The sequence below is a fragment of the Marmota flaviventris genome, chromosome 17 (genome assembly GCF_047511675.1).
Source record: "Marmota flaviventris isolate mMarFla1 chromosome 17, mMarFla1.hap1, whole genome shotgun sequence".
Classification (NCBI taxonomy): domain Eukaryota; kingdom Metazoa; phylum Chordata; class Mammalia; order Rodentia; family Sciuridae; genus Marmota; species Marmota flaviventris.
In genome coordinates, this window is record NC_092514.1 from 47,771,539 (window position 1) to 47,798,098 (window position 26,560).

General features: G+C 40.9%; 1 protein-coding gene across 13 annotated transcripts in view; it reads left to right on the top strand.

The window, feature by feature from the left end:
• LOC139702318 (small integral membrane protein 36-like) overlaps positions 1 to 26,560 on the top strand; it is an 81,693-nt gene that overhangs the window by 6,967 nt on the left and 48,166 nt on the right. For 9 of the 13 annotated variants that reach the window (XR_011704914.1, XR_011704915.1, XR_011704918.1 and 6 more), the window contains exon 2: positions 24,563 to 24,639. The exons of 2 other annotated variants lie outside the window; for them this stretch is intronic. The gene's annotated coding sequence lies outside the window, so the exon portion shown is untranslated. Of the gene's footprint in view, positions 1 to 8,227; positions 8,361 to 24,562; positions 24,640 to 26,560 lie in introns of all 13 variants that reach the window. 2 more of the 13 variants (XM_071603155.1, XM_071603158.1) reach the window with 2 other exon arrangements.

The following is a 26,560-nucleotide window of genomic DNA, read 5'->3' on the forward strand; positions in this document are numbered from 1 at the left end:
TTGCGGGTGCGGGTGGTGGCTCCGCTCCGCCCCCTCTCAAATTGGGGTCACGCGGTCACCACGCAGGCGAGCCGCTGGACCTGCTCCGGGCGCTGGCGGCGGCCCGGCTCCTCCCCTCTGGCTCGACGACAAATCGAGAGAGACTCGGGTGTCTGTGCCTCACCCCCCCTACCAGGAGACCAACTGTTTCTGTCGCCGCTGGTATTGATGAAGTTCTCTCCTCCGCCGCTTTCTGATGACATCAGATCTCTGCCATGTTGGTATCCTATGCGAATGGCAGCATTTCGTTCCCCTTGCCGGGCAACCAAAGCAACGGGTGAGTCCTGACCGGCCCTCAGCAGGACCCGGACCTAGAAGCAGTTTCCACGGGCTCCTAGCCCTGGGCCAGGGCAGTTCCAGGAGCCGGAACTCGGCCGCTCCATGCTCGGCGTATGCTCTGATAAGAGCAGGCTCCAAGAAGCAGCCTCCGCAGGCTCCCCAGCCCTGGGCCAGGCCGCCCTGCGCTCGGTGCTCGCTCCGATAAGAGCAGGCTCTAAGAAGCACCCAGGCACTGAGCCCGAGCAATCTGTCTGCAACCCGCAGGCGAATGGCAGCCTGAAATTACCTGTTCTATGGCTGAATGAGCTGCGGTCAGTCGAAAACAGGGATGGTGACGTCAGCTTTCCAACATGGTGGCCGCTGGCCTCCTCTGTGGTCTGACCGGTGTGGAGAACCGAGATGGACCGCTTCCTTCCCCCGTCTCAAACCCAGAATTCAGCCCTGAGTACGGTGCTTGCATGGCTGGCAGAAACTGCAGCGCTGTATCCCTGCATCGCTATCTCCTCGTTTCCCAGCGCGCACTGCAGACTCTAGCCATGGGGCGATTTGCTGAATAAGCAGTGTTACCCTCCGTGCGACAAACCTCTCGCATTTGAGTCCCCGTAGCCGATCTTCGTGCGATGGAAATCCTTCCTCCAGGTTCCGGAGCACCCCACTATTGCTGGAAATTCCTAACAAGATAGCCTTTAGCCGTCCTGACTTGTCATACTCCCACACAGTGAAGCAGCACACGGGGGCAATGCACTCCCCTCGCCGCCATCTTCCGGAAGGTCTGGTGCACTTTTAAATGAAGTTGTAGGGTTGTGCAAGCAGACAAAAGGGAGGAAAGAACTGAGACGTCACACAGAAGATAACAGAAGTATCCTAGATGCAAAACTCCATTCATGTGATAAGTGAAAAGGTGCTGTGACATCCACCACCACTTGGAGGGCCCACTGGTGTGTGCATTTGGAGAAATGCCATTGATGTGGGGAGACTATCTTTCCTATAATGAAAATTAAAATTATTGTTTATTATTAAAACAGAAAAACAGTGAATGATGTGATAATTATGTGATAATACCACATGCACAAATAGAAAAGAAACAGGGCAGCCATGAAAATAGAAAACCCAAAGTTCATTGGTTTTCACTCTGAACTCTCAGATTAACAATTTAATATCACCAAAACAATATTATCTAGCACATTAAATTAATTTGTCTGATTTGAACTTTATTAGATGATTTATAGTTTGATATATTTATTTTGTAAATTGGTGTAAACATAAGGAACTAATGTTTCACTTATGTTTGCAGGTATTTAAGTAGCTTAACATAAACATACTTAGGCAGTGGTGTCCATGAGACTTTTCCCACCTCATCATAGGTGCCTATTTGTTACTCAGATCTGAGAAATTACTGAAGGTGTCAATTTAAATTTTTCTGTTAAAATTATTGATCAATGACATCACAATTGGTACCATATGCCAATTATTGTGAATCAAACTAATATTACCTTGGAGCTCTTCTCTCTAAATACATAGTGGACATGCATAAAATGTCTCCATTTACATAATGCTTTTAGCTTTTCAATGCATATTCACTATCATTGCACTAGTGATAACTTTCTCTAAATGCAACTGCATTCTTAAACAGATTACACCCCTGGATGATGGCAATCAACCCTATGAAGGATGCACTAATATTAAACCCATTTTATGGATAAGGAATCTGGGTTTCAACAAGCTATTTGGGGCTACAGAGTTAGTGACACAAAGCCAGCGTTTAATTGTCTCCCTGAATATTCTCATAACCATTGCATTTTTATGGTTTTGCTGTTTTGTAATATCTTGTTTATAGAATGGGTTTCTCCATTACACGGCGAACTCCTTTAAAACAAGAATAGTGCCGATGTTTTTCAACTTCATTCAGACCCAATTCCCACACTGTATAATTTACCCACTTGTGCAATTCAGTGGCTTTTGGTATATTTCATATTAATTTTTAAGTTGTGATTAAATATATTCTATATTAAATAATATATTTTATGTTAAACAAAATATGCCATTTGTCCATTGTTAAATGAAACATTTACTGCCCTTAATTACATTCACTAGTTCATGCAACCAGTCACCACTATTTCCAAAACTTTTTTATCACCCCATACACCAGCTCCCCATTTTTCTCCTTTTCACCACCCCTGATAATGTCTTATCTACTTTCTGTCTCTAATAATTTCTTAGAATGATGTTCACTGAAATTTGTTCCCTATTACTTTGAACCGATCCCAAACATGTAGTCGATACATATTTGCTGGACAGATGAGGGATGAAGATATAGTGTCTGGGTATCTTTGCCTAAACTATAGTTTTTTAAATGCCTCCTCTTTTTCTTCACCAGAATTTCTCCTTATGCCACCTTCATTTAAACTTCAGCTTGTAAACTCATCTTCTTAGGCAACAGTACTCTTGTTCCTACCCATGTCCTGTACCATCCGGAAGTACACCACATCCTACTTCAGCTGCACAGTGATCAATCAGCTGGTGAGAGGCCAAGGATACTGAGATGAATGCAAAAGCTCCCATGTCATCCAAGGAATGGTCATGACCAAGGGCATCTCACAAGGACGTAGATGATTAAGCAAGTCCCTGGACTGCTCTAACAGAAGGCTAGATGTGTAAGCAATGATGGACTCACCCTGAATGTCATTGTCTCCCAACAACCCCTTTGTACTGTAGAGTAGAACAGAGAAAGACTGGATGGGAAGCAGGTTTTGCATAGAGGCAACACAAAGAGAGATGCTTTCTTCCTGAAGTGACCAGAAAGAGGATGAGAGGTGATAGTAGTTCTTCCACTCATTTACAAAAAAAAAACAGCTGCAGTTAGCATTTTGCTGAGCACTTTGAAGGGGAGCTCTTCTTCTAGAATTTCAGGATGTTAGCATCAGCGTAGCAATTGATGCTACAGAAATGCTGTTGATATACTCCAAATCTGTACTTCAAACAATTGTACGTAGATAAAGAGTTGTCTGCGTTTTGTATAAAGCCGCTGCTAGAATGAAGTAATAACAACATCTGGATCAGTAATTAAGACAAAGAACAGGATCAATGGACTGCTTGAAACTTCAAAAAGGTGTGTGTAACTGTGTATGAAAGGAAGAGGGAATCATCCGAAATAGACCATGAGAGAATCTTTTACTTCACAATTAAGAGTTTTATCAATTCCTAAATAAGAAAATATTGAAAATGAATACTGGAATTCTATACATTTTTTTTAAATTATATGCTTCTATAGTTTAAAATCTTGAACATCCCCTTAAAATCCATGTGCTGGAGGCTTGGCCTTCAGCATGGCTTGACTGGAAGTTAGTGGAACCCTTAAGACATAGGGCCTAGAGGAGGTCATTAGGTTACTGGGGGAATGTCCTTCAAGGGGATCCTGATCCCTTCATCTTAATATTTTCTTTTGCCTGCTGGCCAAGAAATCTGAAGTTTTGCTTCATCACATTCTCCCAAAATGATGCACTGTCTTGCCACAAACCCCAAGTGAAGAGGATCAATCAACCAGTGACTGAAACCTCCAGAACTGTGATTCTAAAATAAACCTTTTCTCTTTATAAGTTAATTGTCTCAGGTAATTGTAATAGTAACAGAAAACTGACTGACACATATGTGCGGACTTATGCACAGGCTAATAACTTAGTAATGGGATGTTTTATTATCTCATACCATGAATTAAGTTGTTTTTTAATTTTTTGCGGTCTTTAAAAAGTATTTTTTTATTCAATCCACATCTAAGGTCATATATTTGCTAAAGTCACCTACACTATCATAAAATCATAACCTCTGTGATCAAAACTCTACTGGACAAAAATAATTTGTATCTTATCAATTTTTCTACAAGTTCAGGGCTAACTTTACAGAGTCTGGACTCTAACCAAAGGTAAATAGTTCATCAAATAATAACCAGTACCTGTCCACAGGCTTATTACACAATGCTCTATGACACTGAAGAACACTGTTATCCTTTCGGGGCTGTTTTCAGGTGTTCATCTTTCTTGGTGAACAAAAATCGACACTCCACCAACAAGCAATCCCTCAATCATGCAATTCTCACACAAATCCCATTACCCATCACACAAGCAGGTGTTGCCTTCAGCACAGTTGAAGGAACAAAGGGTTTACCCAATCAGGAGACTGGGAAGGCACTCATGAGCAAGGAGACCCTGCCAGGAAACAGGAATGATGGACAGCAGATAACCAGACAGGCCCCCTTCTCCTCCCTCCCTGCACATCTCCCCATGACCTCATCACATACATCATCATCATCCCTCACTCTCTCCTTCCTTCTCTCTCTCCCTCCCTCCCTCCCACTTCTGTCTTAGGAACTATTTCACCCTTGCTGTCTATCATGCCAGTCTTCTTCTGAAATCCCTCCAGTGACAACTGGAATAAAATCCAAACTCCCCTCCTACCCCCACCCTGGACTCTCTGCCTGGAATATTCTTTCCTACAACTTCTGACCTGGCTGGCTGCTTTCATCATTCAGCTTAGATCTCAATGGCTTCAGCGAGGTCTTCCTCAAGCACCAAGCTAAAGTACACCAAGGATAGAAGGGAGACCAGTAGAGAAAGGGGACCAAGAAGACGGAGGAGAATAGGGAAAGGGGAGATGCTGAGGAATGAAACTGATAAGACTGTCAACATGACTGACAGTCATGTTCACGTATCAGCATATGACAATGAATCTCATTATCACGTGTGATTGTGACGCACCAAAATCTTTTTGAGTTAGACAATTCCTATACAAAAATAAATAAATAAATAGAAATAACATGCACAAAGGTCCTCTCCATGTGATCCCTTGATTTTTAAATTTTATTTGTTCTTTTTAGATACACATGACAGTAGAGTGTATTTTGGCATATTGTACATACATGGAGTATAACTTATTCTAATTAGGATCCCATTTTTTAAAAATTTATATATATATATATATGTATATATATATATGTGTGTATATATATATATATATATATATATATATATATATATATATAATTTTTTTAGTTGTAGATGGACACAATACCTTTATTTTGTTTATTTATTTTTATGTGGTGCTGAGGATGGAACCCGGTGCCTCACACATGCAAGACAAGCACTCTACCACTGAGCCACAGCCCCAGCCCAGGATCCCATTCTTGTGGTTGAGCATGATGTGGAGTTACACTGGTCATGTATTCATATATTAATATAAGAAAGTTATGTCTGATTCATTCTGTCTTCCCAAATGCCAACCCATGTCCCTTCCCTTCAATCTCCTTTGTCTAATCCAATGGACTTCTATTCTCCCCTCCCAACTTATTGTGTGTTAGCATCTGCATATGAAAGAGAATGTTCAGTTCAGCCTGTGGTTTTTGAGGACTGGATTATTTCACATAGCATGATAGTCGGTCTCCAGTTCCATCCATTTATCGGCAAATGCTATAATTTCATTCTTCTTTATGGCTGAGTAATATTACATTGTGTATATATACCACATTTTCTCTATTCATTCATCTGTTGAAGGGCACCTGGATTAGTTCCATATATTGGATATTGTGAATTGAGCTGCTATAAACATTGATGTGGCTGCCTCATTGTAGTATGCTGATTTTAAGTCCTTTGGCTATATACCAAGGAATGGGATAACTGGGTCAAATGGTGATTCCATTCCAACTTTTCTGAGGAATCTGCATATTGCTTTCCAGAGTAGTTGCACCAACTTGCAGTCCCATCAGCAATGTATGAGTGTACCTTTTTCCCTCACATCCTCGCCAACATTTTTTTTTTACTTGTATTGTTGATATTTTCCATTCTGACTGGCGTGAGATAAAATCTAAGCCTAGTTTTAATTTGCATTTCTCTAATTGCTAGAGTTGTTGACCATTTTCTCATATATTTGTTGACTATTTGGATTTTTTCTTCTGTGAAGTATCTGTTCATTTCCTTTGCCCATGGATCAATTGGGTTATTTGGGTTTTAGTGTTAAGCATTGTTGAATTCTTTGTATATCCTGGAGATTAACACTCTATCTGAGATGCAGGTGGCAAAGATTTTTCTCCCATTCTGCAGGCTCTCTGTTACCATAAGTTTTACCATCAATGGATCTCCCTCTTATTTATTTCTCTCTCTTTGTATTTTGCATTTTTTTCCTCAGTTAGTCTGCTCTTCTATACCATGAAGCATGTCTTGAATTTTAGTTGTCACCACAGTGCGAAGGACAGTGCCCCACACATCATAGACAATTGGTCAGGCAGAAGGAGATGGAAGGAGCATGAAGGATTGAAAAACCATGTCCAGCCAGGTGTGGTGATGCACACCTGTAATCCCAGTGACTCAGGAGGCCAAGGCAGGAGGATCACAAGTTGGATGCCAGCCTCAGCAATTTAGGGAGACTCTATCTCAAAATTAAAAAAATAAAAATAAAAAAAAGACCTACAAGTATAGCTCAGTAGTAAAGTGCTTCTGGTTTTGATCCCTAGCACCCAAAATAAATAAATAAATAATAAAATAGAATAGTGGGAAGTTTGGAGCAGAAAGAGCAGGCAGAAGCAGGATAAAAGGGACACCAGGGATGACAAAAAGATGATATGCTCATGATCTGGAGCTCAAATTGAAAGAAATGTAATAGAAAAAAAAATAATAAGCCATCATGCTGGCCCGCCCTGGTACAGAGCAGAAATCCCTCTACATCCATTCATTTCCCTCCCTGACAGGCTGCTTCCCAAGGCATACACACACACACACAGGTAGGATGGCTTCCAACCTCGTGACCAAGAAATGATCAACAGCCCATGCTCTGAACTTTCTCTCACTTCTTCAAGTGCAGCAAGCTGCTCTCCAACTCAGGCCCGCCCCGCAGTGTTTTCTCTGCATGCTCCTGTCTTCCAGTTGGCAGTCCATCTGCCCACTTAACTCTCTCTTTGCCTTCGTATCTCAGTTTAAATATCACATCGTTTCCCCAGGATCCTTCTTCCATCTCCCCGACACCATCCTAGGTCAGAGCTGACTGTAACATGGTGTTACAGATCCTTGAACTTACAGCTCCAAGAAATGGCTAGTATTTCCTTCACAGCAACAATCATGGTTGAAATGTACCGTTGAAAACAAAGGCTGTGAGTTGGTCTTCCCGGTGGGCATCCTAGATTTTCCAGATGGTAGCTGTGTGTGATGTCATACAGATTATATCACCTCTCTGAACTTCAGTCTTATCATCTGGAAAACAGGAATAGCGATAGCTCCCACTTCAATGCATCTTAAGATTCACACAATACCTGAAGCCCTGACGCATAGTTAAGGGTCCTGTTCATTAAATGTTAGTTACCACCACCGTCATGATCCTTGTGATCTGTGATTATGTATTTGAGTCATGATTGCCTTTTATTTCTATCAAACTGAAATCTCTATTAGGAAAAGAACAATGAGGGCTTATTCTAGCATAGTCGTGTGTCTGCCTTATGGTAAGAGTTCAATTAACAGTTGGATGAATGGATTTACACAGCTAGTTCTTCAATGCAAGATGGTTATCTTATAATATCCCTTTGCTGGGATGTGTCTGGCCACACAGCGTCTGGTCTCCTGTGTTGGATACTGCAGACCCGACTTAGAGCAAACCTCGAGTCATGGTTGTTTTCATGTGTTCTGGCTACTATAGCAAAATGCCTGAGTGCCTTGCAAACAACAGAAATGTATCTTCTCACCATTCTAGAGGCTGGGGACTGGAGTCTGCACCTGCAGACTGAGGCTCTGGTGAGAACCCTCTTCCTCAGAGACAGCCATGTTCCCAGTTAGACCTCAAGTGACAGAGGGCTGTGGGATCTCTTTTATAAGGTCCGAGTCCAAAGCCTAATCACCGTCCAAAGGCACCGCCTTCTAACACCGTCTCCTTGCAGGGGAGGACTTCAGTATATGAGCTGGTATGAACAAGCATCCAGAGCACAGCAAAAGCTGCCGGCCTGTGCCTGCTGACCTCTGTGCAGCTTCCACTCCCATCAGTCCTCCCTCTTGGAATTCTTTTCAGTTCAGGTAACTTTTGCATCAGAATGGACTCTTCTGGTCTCATTTGCAGAGCTCTCCTTACACCTCTAATGGGTGGCGGTTTGGGTTCTAGAATGTTCATTCCAGGCAGGAGAGTCCAAAGGAGAGGGATGTGCAGAGTAGAAAGAACATGGAAGAAACATGGAAATGGATGAGCCACTCCTCATGATGGATGCTGTGATTCTAAGACAGGAATCAGGAGCTCACTGGATTGCTCCCAGAATCTGTTGGGAGGCTCTGAGCACAGGCAGGGCTCCTTCACGCCCTGGGTGCTGCAGTGCTGCCCTGGGCATGTGGCCTTCCTTCTTCCTTCTGCACAGAGCCAAGCAGCACTCTAGCCCCTCAGGGTCTTCCAGGCAGGCCCCCTTTGCATGCAGGTGCTCACCCCAGCATCTGTGACAGTGCTGAGGCTCCGTTCAGTTTCCTGCCCAAATGGCAGGGAAGGGTGGAGCAGAAGAAAAACAGACCCCTGGGGGGCCACCAGGCTAAGCCATGCCTGTCATAGACTAAAAACAGCAAATTACAATTTCAGAAGATTATAAGTCAATGCCCAAAGAATAGCAAGATGGGAAAGCTACAAGTGACCCTGGAAGGAGGATTCAGGAAGAGATTGCAAACACAACAGAACAAATCAAACAGCATGAGGTCACCTTACAGAGGAACAAACAGACATGGGTCTCAAATAATACTGAAGACATCTAGCCTCTTCAGATAATAGCATAATGAGATTAGTATCAAGCTCTGAGTCACCAAGTAAAACTTAAATTAAGCTTAGCCTCTTATCTTTTGGGTTCCGATAAAATTATAAGAAATTTAGGAAATAATTTTAACAGTACTTTAATATAAGTGAGATTTGGAGCTGGAATAGATGTATGTATTCAATTTAATTTTATTGAGTACCTAATATGTACAATGAGTAGGCAGGATTCTAGACACTGGGAATGTAAAAGGAAGTAAAAGAGGTCAAATTCCCTGGTCTACTAGAACTTAAATTCTAGTGGACTAGAATGACCTATAAAATTTCTCTCAAAAGTCAGGTAAAAACGGATGCAGTGGTGCACACCTGTAATCCCAGTGGCTGAACAGGCTGAGGCAGGAGGATCAGGAGTTCAAAGCCAGCCTCAGCAACAGCAAGGCACTAAGCAACTCAGTGAGACTCTGTCTCTAAATAAAATACAAAATAAATAGGGCTGGGGATGTGGCTCAATTATCGAGTGCCCCAGATTTCATCCCTGGTACCTCCCCCCAACCTCCGGCCAAAAAAAGAGCCAGGTACATAGATTTCTTTGGATCATACACTTCATTATCCATCTGCAGTCATCAGAACATATTTAAGTCTAAGCTGAACCATTTGGAAATCAGTCCAGGTGTTCTTCCCTGCCTGTTGGACTAGTCACATCTTTGACAGCCACCACAGCACTCAGCTCATCTTAGAGTCCCTCACCCCTGCCCCCAATGTGAACTCAATCAATGTTGCTGCGTTAGGCTCCATGACATTTTTTTTTTAAAAAAAGGAGCTGGGGGGCAGTGGGAGATTATGTTCCACCAATTTGGATCCAGGACTAGGAAACACAGAGCCATTTGGATCGGTGGAGAGGATCCCCTGGAGGGACCAGTGCCTAGACTCAAATCTCCAGCTGACGTGGGAAAGTTACATAACTGCTCCTTCTCATTCTTTGGCACAGCAGTGCTCTAGCTACAGTGTTGGATGTCACCCTGGGCTTGGCAGAGCTGTCTCTGCTTTCAGGGTCGCCCCTCCTGCAGCTCTCAGAGGAAACGAGGACTCTGGGGCCTATTCCTCCAGCTCCAGGGATGGCTCAGCTTGAAGTCAAGGTCTCCCTTTCTTCCTAAGAGACCAGACCCTTCCCCTTTCCAGCTGGCAGAGAAACAGGCTGCCTCCACCAGGTTTCAGAAACGACAGTCATTAGATGGCGCAAGAAGTCAGACTGTGTTTGGGTACACACTGAAAGCTCTGGGGATCCTGCTGCTTAGGAGGAGATGGGTAAGAGCCAGTGGGAGGAGAATCTCTTTGATCTCATTTCACACCCCACCACTGACAGCTCTGAATGAGGTTATCAAATGAAGCCTTCTTACTTGACATTGAGAGTCCAGTTAGCCACTGCCTCTTAAAATTAGAGAAACCCTCCCCTCAGCAAGAGAACAAGCAAGAGTATGTGGGCAGTTCTTTCCAAGCTGGATGATTTACTAAAGCAGATATGGGGGTGCAAGGAATGTGGGGGGAACAGAAGAAGGAGCCAGTGAACTATGTAAGGACTCCTTAGCCCTGTATCTGTAATGCTGGGAATAGCAATATCCTCAGGGCAGGAGGGAGCTTGCTCTTTCCAAGGCTTTGAGCTCTTTGCCATAGATTCAGCGGGGGAACTTTCAAAGCAAGATTCCCCTCACCCCTTTCTCCACCCAGGTCCTGGGGAAGGACTTAGACTACTTATACAACCATCTGGGAACAGCCCAAACCCAGTGGCAATTAGCTCTCCACTTTCAGGGAGATGTGAGGCCGTCTGTTTTTTATTACTTTGCTCTTATCACATCATGCTGTTCTCTTGGGGAAGCAGTCTCATTTCCAAGAAACCTGTTTTGATTTTCCTCCCTTGCAGTCTTCCGGGCCCTTGCCTCCTCCCTCTGCCCAAGCCCTCCCTCATCATCTCACCCCTAACCCAATCCACTTCTACATCAGGCCCCTTTTCCCACCCTACAAATTTGGAAGTAAGCTGCAAAAGGACCCTAAGTAATACCAGACCTAGGAAATAAAGAGATGAGAGTTTAATCAGAGAAGGCAAAATATTATTCTCCGGCCTTGGTCATTTCCAGGTTGCTGCCTTCTTGCTTGTGTGGTTAATGGGACCATGGACCTCAGTCCATTTTGTGGTCCTAAAGCTTGGCAACTTGGTGGAAGTGGCCCCAGCTTGTTTGCAGGTAGGACTCCTTATAAGAATCCTAGAGGCCCAGTCTGAAAGGCAGAAAGAGTAAGATATGTGTTAGAGCCCAGCTGCCACCCTCCAACACCATCTCCCTCAGAACTCAGGGGTGGTATGGAAGGCAAGCATCCTCCATTGTTCCAGAAGTTTCCAAAGGACCTGGAAGGTTCTTGGCCAATGAGGACCAGATGTCGGCTGCTGCTCACGCTGGTGCCATTCAATGGGATTGGGGAACCCCCTTGTGCCTCTCTATAAGTTCTTATCACTTGCACTTTCTCCGGTTTTTACTTCCTTCTTCCCCAAAAACACACACCTTTTTCTGTTTTCCCCATCTTTTCAAGATCCCTCTTCCCCAATGGGACAAACAACTTCAACCAGAGACCACTGAGGTGTCCCTGCTCCAAGGCTTCAGAGATCACCTCAATTCCAATAGCTCCTATGCCCCAACCTGTGGAAAACCAATGTCTCCACATTTTCGGTGAATTCTTCAAGAGGCAGATCATTTGAGTGAACGCAGGGTCTGAACACCTAATTCCCCTGAGTGAGCTAACAGTGTCTATCTTGCTAATTCTTTTTATATCAGTATCATCCAGATAAGAACCTGATCACTTCCTCGGTTTAAAAAAAAACAATTCACAGCAGGTGCCTCTGTGTGCGTGGATGGAGAGGTTTAGAGCAACTTCAGATCACAGGTAGCTATCCCTTTTATGAAGCAATCAAACCACACTTTGAGATTTTTCATAGACTCCATGACCCTCTGGGGCCCTAGCCTCTCCTCCTCTCAATGTCCCTGTTCCTCATCTCTCCTCTTCACCACCTTCTTGTGGGACAGATCATTGTAATCACAAAAGAGCCAGTCATTTCTTTAAACAGGTCTATCTTCCTTAGAAAGTTGTGGTAGGATTTTTTAATTTTTATTTTTTATTCTAAATTGACAAATTATAGTTGTATATATATTTATGAAGCACAATTTTATTTTAGAGTTTAATCATAAAAATATTTGTAAACATTTAGATAAGCAGAGAATGTTATATCATTTTAAGATGTAACAGATTTAAATAAGATATAACAAATGTTAAAATGTTGTCAGTTTTGCTCCAGGTCTCTCTCTCCCACTCTCTCCCTCCCTTCTACCCACCCAGAAATATTTTTTTTTTAGTACTAGGGATTGAAAGATTGAACCCATGGAGCACTTTACCACTGAACCACATTCCCAGCCCTTTTTATTTATTTTGAGATAGCATCTTGCTATGTTGCTTAGGGCCTTACTAAGTTGCTGAAGCTGGCTTTGAACTTGCAATCCTCATGCCTCAGCCTCCCAGATCTCTGGGATTATAGGTGTGCACCACCACGCTTGGCTAAATAAAACTCTTTATACAGCTAAATCCCGGGCCCATCCCTTACCTTCCCTCTTCCCTTCCTTGGGGTTGTTGTATCATCCTCATGCATGGTTTTGCACTTTGGTTACATACAAAGATTTCCATAAACAGTATACAGTATTGCTTGAGGAGTTTAAAAATGTCTGTCTAATATTTGCAGCAGATGCTAGGAATGAGCTTATAAACCACAGCAACACTGTCTTACTCTGGTTCCCATCTCTTACCATTTCATCCCTGGGCCCATCAATTGGAAGACACTTAACAAATACTCTGAATGAATTGCATAAGAAAATAATATCCACTAAGTCATTGATAATCAAAGTATACCAAGTTCAGAAGTAATCCAAATAAGCGGGTATTCTGTATATGTCTTACAAAATGTTTTGGCCTAAAAATCTTCCATGACAACAAATAACTCTTCCAACATGGGTACCTTCTTTCCTAGAGGAAGGGAGCTTCACAAATGCCTCACTAAAGCCACTTCTATCCAAGGACACAATGTGTCCCCCTTCACGTGGCTCTCCACATGACCCTGATTTCAGTGAGATCACCTGGGACTTGCATTCTTAGTCCTCACCCTCTCTTTCCCAAAACCGCTGACGTCATGGATGAGCTCAGCCTCTTCTACCACCCTCAGTTCATCCCCTCCAATACCAAAAAGGGAACCTGATATCACTATGTTGGGAGCAGCCAAAATCCCAGCTGTCACTTGGTGGCATGGTGGAGTTCACCTCCCTAAGGCGTTATGACTCTGCCAAATTGTGAAGGAGCAAATTAGAGACGCCAGTTCAACCAGGCTGAAACTCCCTATAAAACAGAAACTCCACCCAGAATGATGGTGCTAGAAATCACTGCAATCTCCTTCACAGCTCTGACCTTCAGTAGAGGGGTCACCTAATTTATCACCCAGACTCTAAAGCTTGAAAGTGAAGATGGTGCTATTCATAATTAGGCCAGGTTAACAGGATGTAATAGTAATTAGTATTACAGAATTAGTATCACAGAATTAGTAATCCTATGTAAAAAGCCAAGTATGATGTCTCTTCTTAGAAGATGCCTCAAGTGACATTCAGACCTTCAGGGAATGACGCCCTCCATCCCTCTCCCAGTATTGATCTGACAATGAATGAGTCCATTCTCTTACAGAGCCTGTGAAGACCTAACCCTCATATAGTTAAGTTTCTCCACTGGAATGAAAGTAGTGCCAATCCTTTCCTCATAGCCCTCTGAAAATTTGCAGGGAAATGACAACAAATGTCAGACCCATGTAAATCAGAAGAGAAAGAAAATATCACCAGGGGATCAGCACTGTAGTTCTGAAACAGGGCCCATTTGGCATCGTACTAGTGTTTATTGGGTGACCATACAGCTCCAAGAATGGGAATGTGGGCTTCAGGATAGACGAACTGGGATTTCCAGCACTCTTCATATAACCTTAGACAAGTTACTTCTCTAAACCTCAGTTTATCCATCTATAAAACCGGGGTAAGGATGATATCAATCAATCTCCTGGGTTAGTTAGACATTTTCAGTAAGACAAGGAATTTAAAACCCCAGGGACAGAACTCAGTGTGTTTCAGTACCTAGCAAATATCTCCATTGCTATTCATACTATCGAAATCATCATTGTATTTTTTTCATCATTAGCTCTTCCCACTCCCGTATACATACTCTCTCTCTCTCTCTCTCTCTCTCTCTCTCTCTCTCTCTCTGATCAAACTGGCTATATTTTTTTTCCAAAAAATAAAAAATGCTTTTTCTTTATCACTTCTATATTTTTGCTCCTGCTCTGTTTGCTCCCTGGAATTCTTGTATCTTCCCTCTCTATTTTTATCTTCTTGGCTCAGCATGGCGGCATCTTACCCCCTTTCAAAGGCCCACTTCAACTGCTCCACCCTCCAGGGAGTCTTCTAAAAGGTGAGTTTTTTATCCCTCAATCTGTTGTTTTCTTATCATTTCCACTTTGTGTTTCAAGGGATTCGCATATTTCTAGTACACTATAAATTCTTCAAGGACACATACTACATCTGATCAAGATTTCTCTTCCCCACAGAGCTTATAATACACTTGCAAATGGTGCTCAGGAAATATTTCTCTTTTTTTTCCATTTTTTATTGGTTTTATTTTTTAAATACACAACAGCGGAATGCATCACAATTCTTATTACACACATAGAACAATTTTTCATATCTCTGTTTGTATATAAAGTATGTTCACATCAATTCATGTCTTCATACATGTACTTTGGATAATGATGTCCATCACATTCCTCCATCTTGACCACAGTAAAGTTTAGAACACAGGGATTACCAGCTGAACTCAAGTAAGACCTAGGATTCACTGACAACTTATCAGCTAAAACAAATTATTTAACCTCTTCAAATCTTGATGTTCCCCTCCCAAAATGGCACCAGCAAGATGAGGACTATTGTTCTATCTAGACTTGAACCATTGATAAACATTTAGAAGACAATGCCCTTCCATTGGATTTTTTAGTTTAGTCAATGTTGCAATCAACTTTATCTTCTGTGATGCACTTTTGGAAAGATGCATATCTACTCCCATAATGTTGTTTTTGTTTTTCTTTTTGTTTTGTTGTTTTTATTTAAATCACTGCCAATAAATGCAAGAGACCTCTGTAGCAAAGACCTATCCTATCTCTTCTACTTGGGGTCAAGTCTAACTTCCCGAAAGCTCTCAATTGCAACAGCCGCAGTGCTCACAAATTTTCATGAGAAGCAATATAGACATTAATCTCACACAGTGTGTTGGCTCTTGAGCTGAAGAACTCATAGGGATTTCCTTTTCTCTGGCACGATGCACGTGAAAACAGAAGTCTGATTTTGTTTATTTACAAATACCTCCCTTCTGGGTCCACTTTGAGTAGTTCTTTTTCTACCACTTAGTTTGTTTCTTCTCACCAGATTACTGGTTCCCCTGGGGACTTGCTGTTTACCACTTCTGAACCTTGACACAAGCCATCCACCCACCTCTTCCATCCAAATAGAACAGAACAGAGTGGTGAGGAGGGTGGGTTCTGGATGAACAAAACCAGACACCATTTCTGGCTTCACTACTGACAGTCTAGAAATGTTGGACAACACGCTTCCCCTTTCTGGGCTATAATTTCCTCATCTATAAAATGTAAATAACTAGTAAGAGTGCCTTCTGATTATATAAAGAACTGAGCTGAGGTGAAAAGGTTGCCCTTCCACATCAAACACACAGAGAAATATGACACACAATATAGCAAAAAGTAAAACATTTAAACACATTACCAAACTCATAAATAATAGAAGGAAAATTCCCAGGTTCCACAAACAGAGCGGAAACTCAGAGACAGGGTAGGGAATGGTGGACAGATGGGCAGAAATTGGCAAAGGCCTTCGTGATGGGAGTCATGTTTCAGGTCTCTGTCAGGAAAGGTGCTGAACTTGAGTACCCTACTTAGAGCTGTTGGCACAAAGTGCCATCAGACCATGGAATTGGTCTTGAAATACTCCTTCCATTGGTCTGAATGCATGATAAGAAAGCTACGCACTATCAGCCAGGTGCCATGGGCAGAAATTTAGACCTATAAGAAATCTCAGACTCTAATTTAACATTTTCCACCTGGGGAAAGCAAAGAAAGCTTAGAATTTAGCACAAAAACAAATTCAATCTTGGTAAAAATCCATTGACCTCTACAAGAAGTAAACTCAGATCACTCTATAAGGGAGCTGATACTCCCTGAGGATGAGCCAGAAAACAATTTCCAAACATCCAATAAGTCACACAAGGGGAAATTGGCAACGAATAGAAGGAATGGCCATAGAAAACAGAGCTCGAATAACATGAAAATTATTTTAAAATAAATATTTTTAGCCTTAAAGAGAGAAGGAACATAAACATAAGACATTATGAAAACATTTTAAAGAATTTTAAGAAAAATATCTCTTGAGAACCAAATAGAAATCTGGATAAGAAACACGTAGCCATTGCAATATGTACAATCATACTTCATGCGTGGGTCAAAGGCAGGTTATTATTCATATCTGAGGAAATAATTGAAAAATAAGAATGTGGTGCTGATGCTTGAATATTATCACAGGAGACAACCAAATGGGAAACAGGCAAGATAAAAGAACTGGAGGGTAGGGTGAGATGGGCCCACGAGGGGCTAACGGGAATTCGAAGGGAACACAGAAAATGAGGGAGGAGGGAAGAAATATCAAAATAGAGATTGGATGATGAGTTATCCAGAATTTAAGGGCTGAAGTCCTCAGAATGAAGGACGATTCTTAGTCTTAAAAAGAAAATAATAATAATAATAATAATAATAATAATAATAACAAAAAACACCTAGTTATACTAATAGTGTAGTAATTCTCCCAGATACACCATAATCTGTTTTATAGTGATAGAATGTGAAAACAAATCATTTGGATCAAAACATCAAAATCTCCTGAGAAAAGGCAGATTATTCACGAAGAAATGACCAGGACATAGAGAAGTCTCCCTGTTAGCAATAACGGATGCCAGGAAACAGTAGAACAATATCTTCAAAGAGCTAAGTATAAACTCTTTGCCCATCTAGATTTCTATACTCATCTAAATCCTCACACAGGAATGAGAAAAAGTGAAGAAATCTTTCACCTCAAAAAGACTTGAATTTCATATGGGGAAAAAATGGGAGTTCATAACCCACTTGAATCAAAGTGTGAAATATGATATATCAAGAAATTTGTAATGTTTTGAACAACCAACAATAAAAAATTTAAAAAAAAAAGTAAAAAATATAAAAAATAAAAAATAAAAAAAAAGACTTGAGTTTCTTATTTACAGTCTCAGGTCAACTACTTCTACAGAATAACATTCTGCTAAAAGAACCTTAAGCCCCGATGGAAAGATAAGGATTCAAAAAGAGAAAAGAAATTGGCAAACACCTTGGTAAATCTAACGTATTGTTAAGAAGAATATTAGGCAAATTGGGTGGGGGTGGTTAAAACAAGTTGAAACTAAGGAACAAAAACATGGAAGTAGAAATGCAGAAAAAGCTAAAAATATTTTAGGTATTGTTTACAAAGAGATGAAAGAGATCAATTGATTTTAGACTCTTTTTTTTGGCGGGGGGGTGAGGTACAGGGATTGAACTCAGGGACACTCAACTACTGAGCCACATCCCCAGCCCCATTTTGTATTTTATTTATAGACAGGGTCTCACTGAGTTGCTTAGAGTCTCTCTTCTGCTGAGGCTAGCTTTGAACTTGCAGTCCTCCTGCCTCAGCCTCCCAAGCCACTGCACCTAGCAATTTCAGCCTTTCTAATGCACACATGTTAAAGATGTAAGGCAACTGTTGCAAGAACAGAAACAGAATGTTGAACTTCTACAGGGAAGCAAAAGCAAGAATAAAGAAAGCCTCATTCATCAGATAAAGGACAGAAAGGGAATGGGGTGAGAGGGAAGGAAGAAGGTAGAGAAACAGAAAACATAAACGAAATTGTTTCCTGAAGCACGTACAAATCTGAATACATGTGCACAGATTCAACTCCCCTCTGAAAAGACAAACTATTAAACTGCACTGTTCTTTTTGTGATTGCAAGATAGGCTGTTCACAAAGACATAACCTAAACAGAAGGGCACAGAAAGGTTAAAAACGAAGGGATCAGAAAATAATATACCTCACAAATGTCAGCACAGAGAATCCCCTCCCCCCCCCCCGTGGGTTGACAGCCTATTTCTAAAATTCATTTGGTAGAAGACCATGAAATTATGAAAAAGGTAAACAAGGAGACAGATCTTGCCTTACTAAGTATCAAGATGCATTTTAAATCATAGTAATTAAAACCCTGTGGTATTGGCATGAAAATGGACAAAACAGACTAAAGGAAGAGAAGATTCAGCCCACGGACTTGTTGAGACACAAAGCTCTAAGAACTAGCAGAAAAAACGAAACACGAGTGAAATCAGTTTTATGGGACACCTGACTGTTCAACTGGAAATGAGTACAAGTAGACAGACCCCTCCGTGGGTCCATATGCAAAAAGCGAATTCCATAAGGATTAAAAAATCTTCATCTGAAAACCAAGCTTTTTAGACATTTTAGAAATGTTCTAGATGAAGGAAACTATCTTTGTGACATTAGGAGAGGAAGTCACAAAAGTCAAATCTGATGAAGAAAAAGCTTGGTCTATTTGAGTGAAAGAAATATGTTAGAATGACAAAAAAATAAAATAAAGTTAATATGTGAGCAACAGACCAGAGAAAGATGGATGAGAGTCCAAATTATAAAAGAACCATGACACACACAAAAAAAACCAAATATTTACCTAAAACTATTACTATAGGATTAAGATTTCAACATGTGGATTTGGGGGAAACATAGACATTCAATCTATAACAGTATCTAAAAGCACAATTCCCTATGTGATCTATAATTCATACAGTAATATTAGTGTCTAATACATAGTTTGATATATGAAGTTCCAAGTATTCTACACATTTCATCTCTCCAAAATATACGTGTTGAAACCCTGTCCCCCAGAGTGATGGTATCAGAAGTGGGAGCTTCGGAGGTGATAGGGTGCTGAGTGTGGAGCCTGCATGAATGAGATTATGCTCTTATGAGAGAGCCCCAGAAAGCTCCCTTGGCCTTGTGCCATGTAAAGTGACAATGAGAAGATATTGTTTGGACAAGGGCGCAGGTCCTCACCAGGCACCAATTCTGCCAGCAACTTGATCTCGGACTTCCTAGCCTCCAGCATTATGAGAAATAAATTTCTGTTGCTTAGTAAGCTACCCCGTCTATGGCATTTTGTCATAACAGCCCTAATGGACTTTTTAGTTTGTATAATTGACCATAATTTAAAACAAAGGAAAGGAAAATTATCTTTCTGAAATTCACTCTGAGTCTTTGATTATAAGACATTTAATCAATGGAGAGTTGCCTCAAAGCAAAAATCTCCTTTATGTTGTAAATACTGTGTATGTATATTTAAAATTAATTTTTTTTTAAAAAAAGTGTTGACTTTGGCAATTAAATTATAAAAGGAAAAGATCAGGTGGTAGAAATAGGGGGAAAAGTAGTACAACATAACACTATCCCTTCACCACATCTGTTATCACATTTAAAGATCGTGGGCCACTCTATTTCTTTACATCTGATTCCCAGGCCAGAGTGGCCCCTTTCAGTTACACACACACACACACACACACACACACACACACACACGGCTTTCCTGCCTCAGGCCTTCACTCCACTGTTCCATCAAGTCTTGAGCACATATACCCCTGCTCCTCAGTGGTCTCATTCTACAATTTCATAACTTCAGAGATGCCTTTGGGGTCCTGCTGCCTGGGTCTTCCCTCTTCCCTTGCTTATGACTCTCAGTCAATGTGCCCTCTTCATTTACTTTATAGAACTTATCACTATTCATTATATATATGTGTCTTGTGTGTGGTTTTTGTCCTTCTCTCCCATGACTGCATGGATGCTGGTTATTTTATTCACAATGTGTACTAGTATTAATACTGCCAGGCACCTAGAAAGGCACTCAAGATTATGTGAGAGTGTGTATGTGTTTATTTACCTTTAATTGAATAAAAAAAAAAATTCTCAAGGGAAATTTTACCCTGAGCCAAGATTGACCCTGGGCATCTCCCTTTTCACCAGTGGAAAGAAGGTTACAATAATTGTGGAGGGCACTTGCAAAGGGCGCAGGCTGCACTCAGACCATAAGAAACTTAATGAGAGATGATTGAACACAGCCAAGGGCATGTGGGGGCGCAAAGGACATGATGGTGACTTGGGAACGGGGATCTCTCTCAAACCATCGCTCGGCTCCAGTAATAGGAAAATGAAAAACAGGCCCAACTCTTAGAAGCTAATTGTTTAAGATGTGATTTAGAAGGAAAGGAGAGGAGGAAGGAAGGAAGGATAGAAAAGGGAAGGGAAGAGAATGAGAAGGAAGAAACCCAATGTTCTTGATGTTTTTATTCTATGCAATTAAGAGCAACATATCACTAGGGAGGAGGGAACTCTAATGAAATACTTGGAAGACTTTATTGACAGAACTAAAGCAATTTGTGCTGGTCTTTGAGAAAGATCTTATTGAACAGTGGGCCACCAATCCCAGTCACCGATGGCAAAGACTCTCTGTGTATAAATTATTCGTCAAGAACTGGTTGCACCACCTTCTTCTCCATCTCCAGACTCTGCTTCTTCTAAGAGTCCTTTCTTTATCTCTTCTTTTAATTATTTGTTCTTTTTAGATACACATGACAGTATAGTGCATTTTAGCATATTATACATACATGAGGTATAACTTATTCTAATTAGGATCCCATTCTTGTGGTTGTACATGATGTGAAGTTACTCTGGTGGTATATTCATGTATAAGGATAGGAAAGTTAGATCTGATTCATTCTACTGTCTTTCCTGTATCTAACGCCCCTCCCTTCCCTTCATTCCCCTTTGTCTGATCCAATGGACTTCTATTCTTCCTCTCCCCACCCTCCCTTGTTGTGGGTTAAGATATACATATCAGAAAGAAGATTCAGCCTTTGGTTTTTGAGGACTGGCTTATTTCACTTAGCATGATAATTTCCAGTTCCTTCCATTTATTGGCAAATGCTAAATTTCATTCTTCTTTATGGCTGAGTAATAGTTCATCGTGTATATACCACATTTTCTTTATTCATTCATCTATTGAAGAACACCTAGGCTAGTTCTATAGCTCAGCTCTTGCGAATTGAGCTACTATAAGCATTGATGTGGCTGCATCATTGTAGTATTATGGTTTTAAGTCCTCTGGGTATAAACCAAGGGGTGGAATAATTGGGTCAAATGGTGGTTCCATTCCAAGTTTTCTGAGGAATCTCCATACTGCTTTTCAGAGTGGTTGCACCAATTTGCAGTCCCACTAGCAATGTTTAAATGTACCTTTTCCCCCACATCCTCACCAACATTTATTGTTACTTGTATTCTTGATAATTGCCATTCTGACTGGAGTGAGATGAAATCTCAGTGTAGTTTTAATTTGCATTTCTCTAATTGCTAGAGATGTTGAACATTTTTTTCATATATTTGTTGACCTCTTCTGTGAAGTGCCTGTTCAATTCCTCTGCCCATTTATTGATTGGATTATTTCTTCTTTTGTGTCAAGTTTTTTTTTACTTATTTGTATATCCTGGAGATTAATGCTCTGTCTGAGGTGCAGATGGCAAAGATTTTCCTATTCTGTAGGCTCTCTCTTCAAGTTCTTGATTGTTTCCTTTCCTATAAAGAAACTCTTTAGTTTGATGCTATCCCTTTTATTGATTCTTGATTTTACTAAGAAGTAAAGCTTTAGGAGTCTTATTGAGGAAGTCTGTTCCTAAGCTGACATGATGAAAAAATTGGGCCTACTTTTTCCTATAGTAAGCACAGGGTCTCTGGTCTAATGTCTAGGTCCTTGGTCCATTTTGAATTGAGTTTTGTGCAGGGTGGGGTTCAAATCCATTCTACTAGATATGGATTTCCAGTTTTCCCAGCACCATTTGTTGAAGAGGCTATCTGTTCTTCAATGTATGTTTATGGTGCCTTTGCCTAGTATGAGATAATTGTATTTATGGGGGTTTGTCTCTATCTTCTATTCTGTTCCATTGGTCTTTGTGTCTGGTTTTGTGCCAATATCATGCTGCTTTTATTACTATAGCTCTCTCAGAGCCCTTTCTTACCCACAGTGTCACCACTCCATTGCTCAGGACTCCTCAAACCTGCAGCTGGTTTCACAACTCACTATCACTGGCTCTGGCATGCCAGGTAGAAGAACCCTGAGGATTAGAGTCATCTAAAAACCAACGCTATCCCCGGGTCTGAATTGAATTTTTCAATTCCTTCCAAAAAACCTGATAAAAAAAATATTGCTGTCCCAGTTTTGCCTGTGTTATGGTTTGGATAGGAGGTGTCCCCACAAAAGCTAATGCAGGAATATTCCGAGGTGAAATGATTAGATCATGCAAACTGTAGAGTCATATATCCTGGTTTGAATGGACGGACTAGGTGGCAACTCTGGGCAGGTGGGGTTTGATGGAAGAAAGGTCACTGCGGTGTTCCCTGGAGGGGTGCATCTTCCCTGCAGCTGCCTCTTTCTGGCTTTTGCTCTCTGCCTCCTGATCCCACCATGAGCCAGTAGCTTTCCACCATCACAGGACCTTCCCCTGTGATGTGCTGCCTCCCCTTAGGTCCAGAGCAATGGAGTTGGCCGTCTCTGGACTGATACCTTTGAAATGGTGCGCCCCAAGTAACCATTTCCTTCTTTCAGTGTTTTGGTTGGGTCACAGTGACACAAAACTAACTAATGAAAGCAAGAAAGATTAACAGAAATTTGTAGTTTTACTCAATCACAGAGCTAATAAGAGCCTGTGTTGGTTTATTTGATCCCCAAATCACCATCTCTTCTCTGCACATGGTATCTCTTGGCCACAAGGCAGGGGTTTCTAGACAAATGGAACTACCTCCTACTGTCAGATGATCTTTTTTAAAAACGTGGACTTACTTATGTCACTTTCCTGATTTAAAAAAAAAAAAAAAAAACTCCTTAAAATAGTTCTTTCTTACAGAAAGGTTGTGCTAATCCCTGTCCCAGAAATGGGAACCCCTCAACTCTAAATCTACACACAAAATCACATGCACACATGTGTGTACTTATACACGCACACATGAGGACACACACATCATTCAGAGTTTCATTTAAATCAGTACTTCTCTTTGGCTTTTTCTATATCACAAATCAATTAAGCAATTCACCAATTTCAGAGTATATGCAAACTCTCTGGGAAGGTCTCACACTCGGAAATTCAATATCAGTGTTTCTGGAGAGGAGATCAAAAATCTGCATGTTAAACAATCGCTTGAAATGAATCTGGTGTGGGTGGTTCCAAGAACTAATTCTGAGGGGGTAAACCAGGCTGTGGGATTCCACCACACCAGCCTTCCTCTTGGAGCAGCACTCTCATTCAACACTCATTAATTTGACAGACATTTATTAAGTATTCACTACATTTTTCTGGAAAATGGGGATACAACAGTAAAGAGAATAAAGGCCCTATTCTCACAAAATGAACAATGCCATTGGAATAAAAAATAAATAAATAAATAAATAAGTAGGTCCATGGACATAGGGTCTGTCAGGTGGTGGCAAAGAGGAATAAGTAGAAAAAGGAAAGAGTGACGGGGGCTATTGTGTTATCACATATTTAATATGTTCTCCTTAAAGGAAGAGCTCTATCTGTCTCCTTCTCTTCTGTACCCCAAGTATCAGGGACCTAGCATGCAATAAGTATCTTAAAGTAAAAATAGGAGTAGTTTATGATGCTAGAAATAAGGACCTTCAGAGTGGCTATTATAAATCCAAAGACGATGACATGACATCCAACAGTTGCCACGTGGAACAGCCTCTGTTGACATTGCAAAGCAGAATGGGAAGGTTCCAAGCCAAGAAATACAATAGTCTGCTAGCTCTCTGCACTGATCGGGGCTCTGCCGTGAAATTCTAAATACTAGACTCATCTTAGTTTTGACCTTCAGGATGAAACCAAATCAATTTGCTCCCTCTTTTACTTAATTCTCTTTAAATATTTTAAAACTATCCTGTTACCCCTTCTCTGGGCTACCTATAGGAAAATGAACCACTCCTCATGGGATAAGCTTTCAAAACTTTTCAGCATCCTAAACACTTTTGTTTGGGGATATAGTTCCGTTTAAAATCTTCTTTTAAAAACAGAGTACTCAGAAGTGAACACAAAACTCTAGGTGTAATCAGATCTTTCAGAATTTAAATTAAATACTTATAGAATGTAATCTGATAAACACATGTAACATTTGCTTTCTTTCTTTTTATTTTTTTTTTTCAGTATTGGTAAGCAAGCGTTCCACCACTGAACTACATCCCCAGCCCTAACACACTTGCTTTCGGTACCATTGACAAAATGTGAGTCATGTTACCTTTTAAGCTCTCAGCTCATTTTCATATGGACCGTTAAGAAGATAGGAATTCCCATCCTATGCTTCTATAGTCAAGTTTTTTTAACCTCAATGAATAGTTTAACTTAATGAGATTAAGTGTTTTCTTATTTGTGCAGGCCAACTTTGCATATTCTAAGTCTTGATTCTCTCTTCCAACAATGTACTATTTCCCATAAGACTGCATCTTTTGTGACTAAGACCTGCAAAAGAAAGAAAGAAAGAAAGAAAGAAAGAAAGAAAGAAAGAAAGAAAGAATTCTAATCAGAAAAACAAGCTTAGCAGCCAGGTACAAGTATTTCTCTCGAGAGCTGCTTGATATTACACTGTGAGTGCAACATCAGTCACTCGCCTGCCAAAATAAATGATTGAAGTCAAAGCCAAAAGGACTGGAACAAGCGATCAGCCTGTGACGGTCAGCTCTGACTCCCTGAAGGATAAATAAATACAGTGGAAAAAAAATACACAAATCTATCCTTCTTCCCTCCCAAAAACTTTTCCAAAAGGAAGGAAATAAAGGAGTTAAATTGATACAAACTAAAATAATATAAATACTCAAGTTTAAAGAGAGCAATAGAGATGAAAATAGTATATAAAGATATTGACAAAGTATTGAAACTTGAAAAAAAAAATGGTGTGTTAGTTTTCTATCAGTTGTGACCAAGATTCTTGAAAAGATTAACTTAGAGGAGGGAAGATTTATTTTGGGCTCATGGTTTCAAAAATTCTGTTCATGATTGACCAACTCCATTGCTCTGGGTCTGAGATAAGGCAGAACATCACAGTGGAAGGGCATGGCAGAGGAAAGCCACACAGCTCCTGATAGCCAGAAAGCAGGGAGAGTGGGAGAGAATCCAGGGACAAGATAGAATCCCCAAGGCACATCCCAGTGACCTGCTTCCTCTAGCCACACCCTACCTGCCTACAGTTACCAGTAGAACAGTTATCAAGTCCAATAGTCCTTTCAAATGATTAATTCACTAATCAGGCTACAGCTCTGTCTCCTGAGCTTTTGGAAGCCCTCATAGTCAAACCACAACAGAGGGTTCAGTACTAATTGACTTGATAAGTCCAATATAAACCTAGGTAACAGAGTGAAAGACCAACAAGCAGCTCATTCCACGGAACCCAGAGAGGCTGAGAGTACTGGGACACCAGGTTTCTCAGATGGTCAAGTCAAACAGTGGAATAGCAGGATTATATAAGAGGTTAAAGGCCCCCAAATCCCATCACCCTTCCGCAAACTAGTTAACTGCCCTCCTTCCGTTAAACGGAGTTTACTGCCTGGAAAAATTTAACCAGTTCTCAGTTCTCATCTCTCAGCTGTGCTCCCCAGCATTGGCAGCTGGACTTGTAACATGAGTCCACAGACTGAACAATTCCTCTCTGCAGAAACGAAGTTCAGGACTTTTGGAGCTCCCCAATAAATCAGCCAAGTCTACGCCCAGTCTCCCTAAAATGAAGTCAACCACCCACCCCCAACCCATAGGAATCCAAGTCATCTTGGAAGAGAGAAAATAAAACTCTTAGCAAAAAAAAAAAAAAAAAAATGCTCTTTCACAAAAGAATAAAATTTTTCAGATAAAAATTTCCCACTGAGTGTCCAACCCAATAGGTTTTATTAAAAGACCTACTCTGGCACACATTATTGTGAAATTTACACCAGAAGCATGCATGTGAAATACTGTGAAATCATATTGATACTAAGCTTCTTCACAAGAACATTTGAAGCTAAAAGACAAAGTAGCAAATGTCTTTCAGTTTCAGAGACAATGAGATTCTGGGTAGAATTCTACGTATGCACACAAATGCCCACAATCCCTATTAATCATCGAAGGAGTAGAATCAAAATGTTTTTAGATACAGAATTAAAACAAATAAAAAAATTT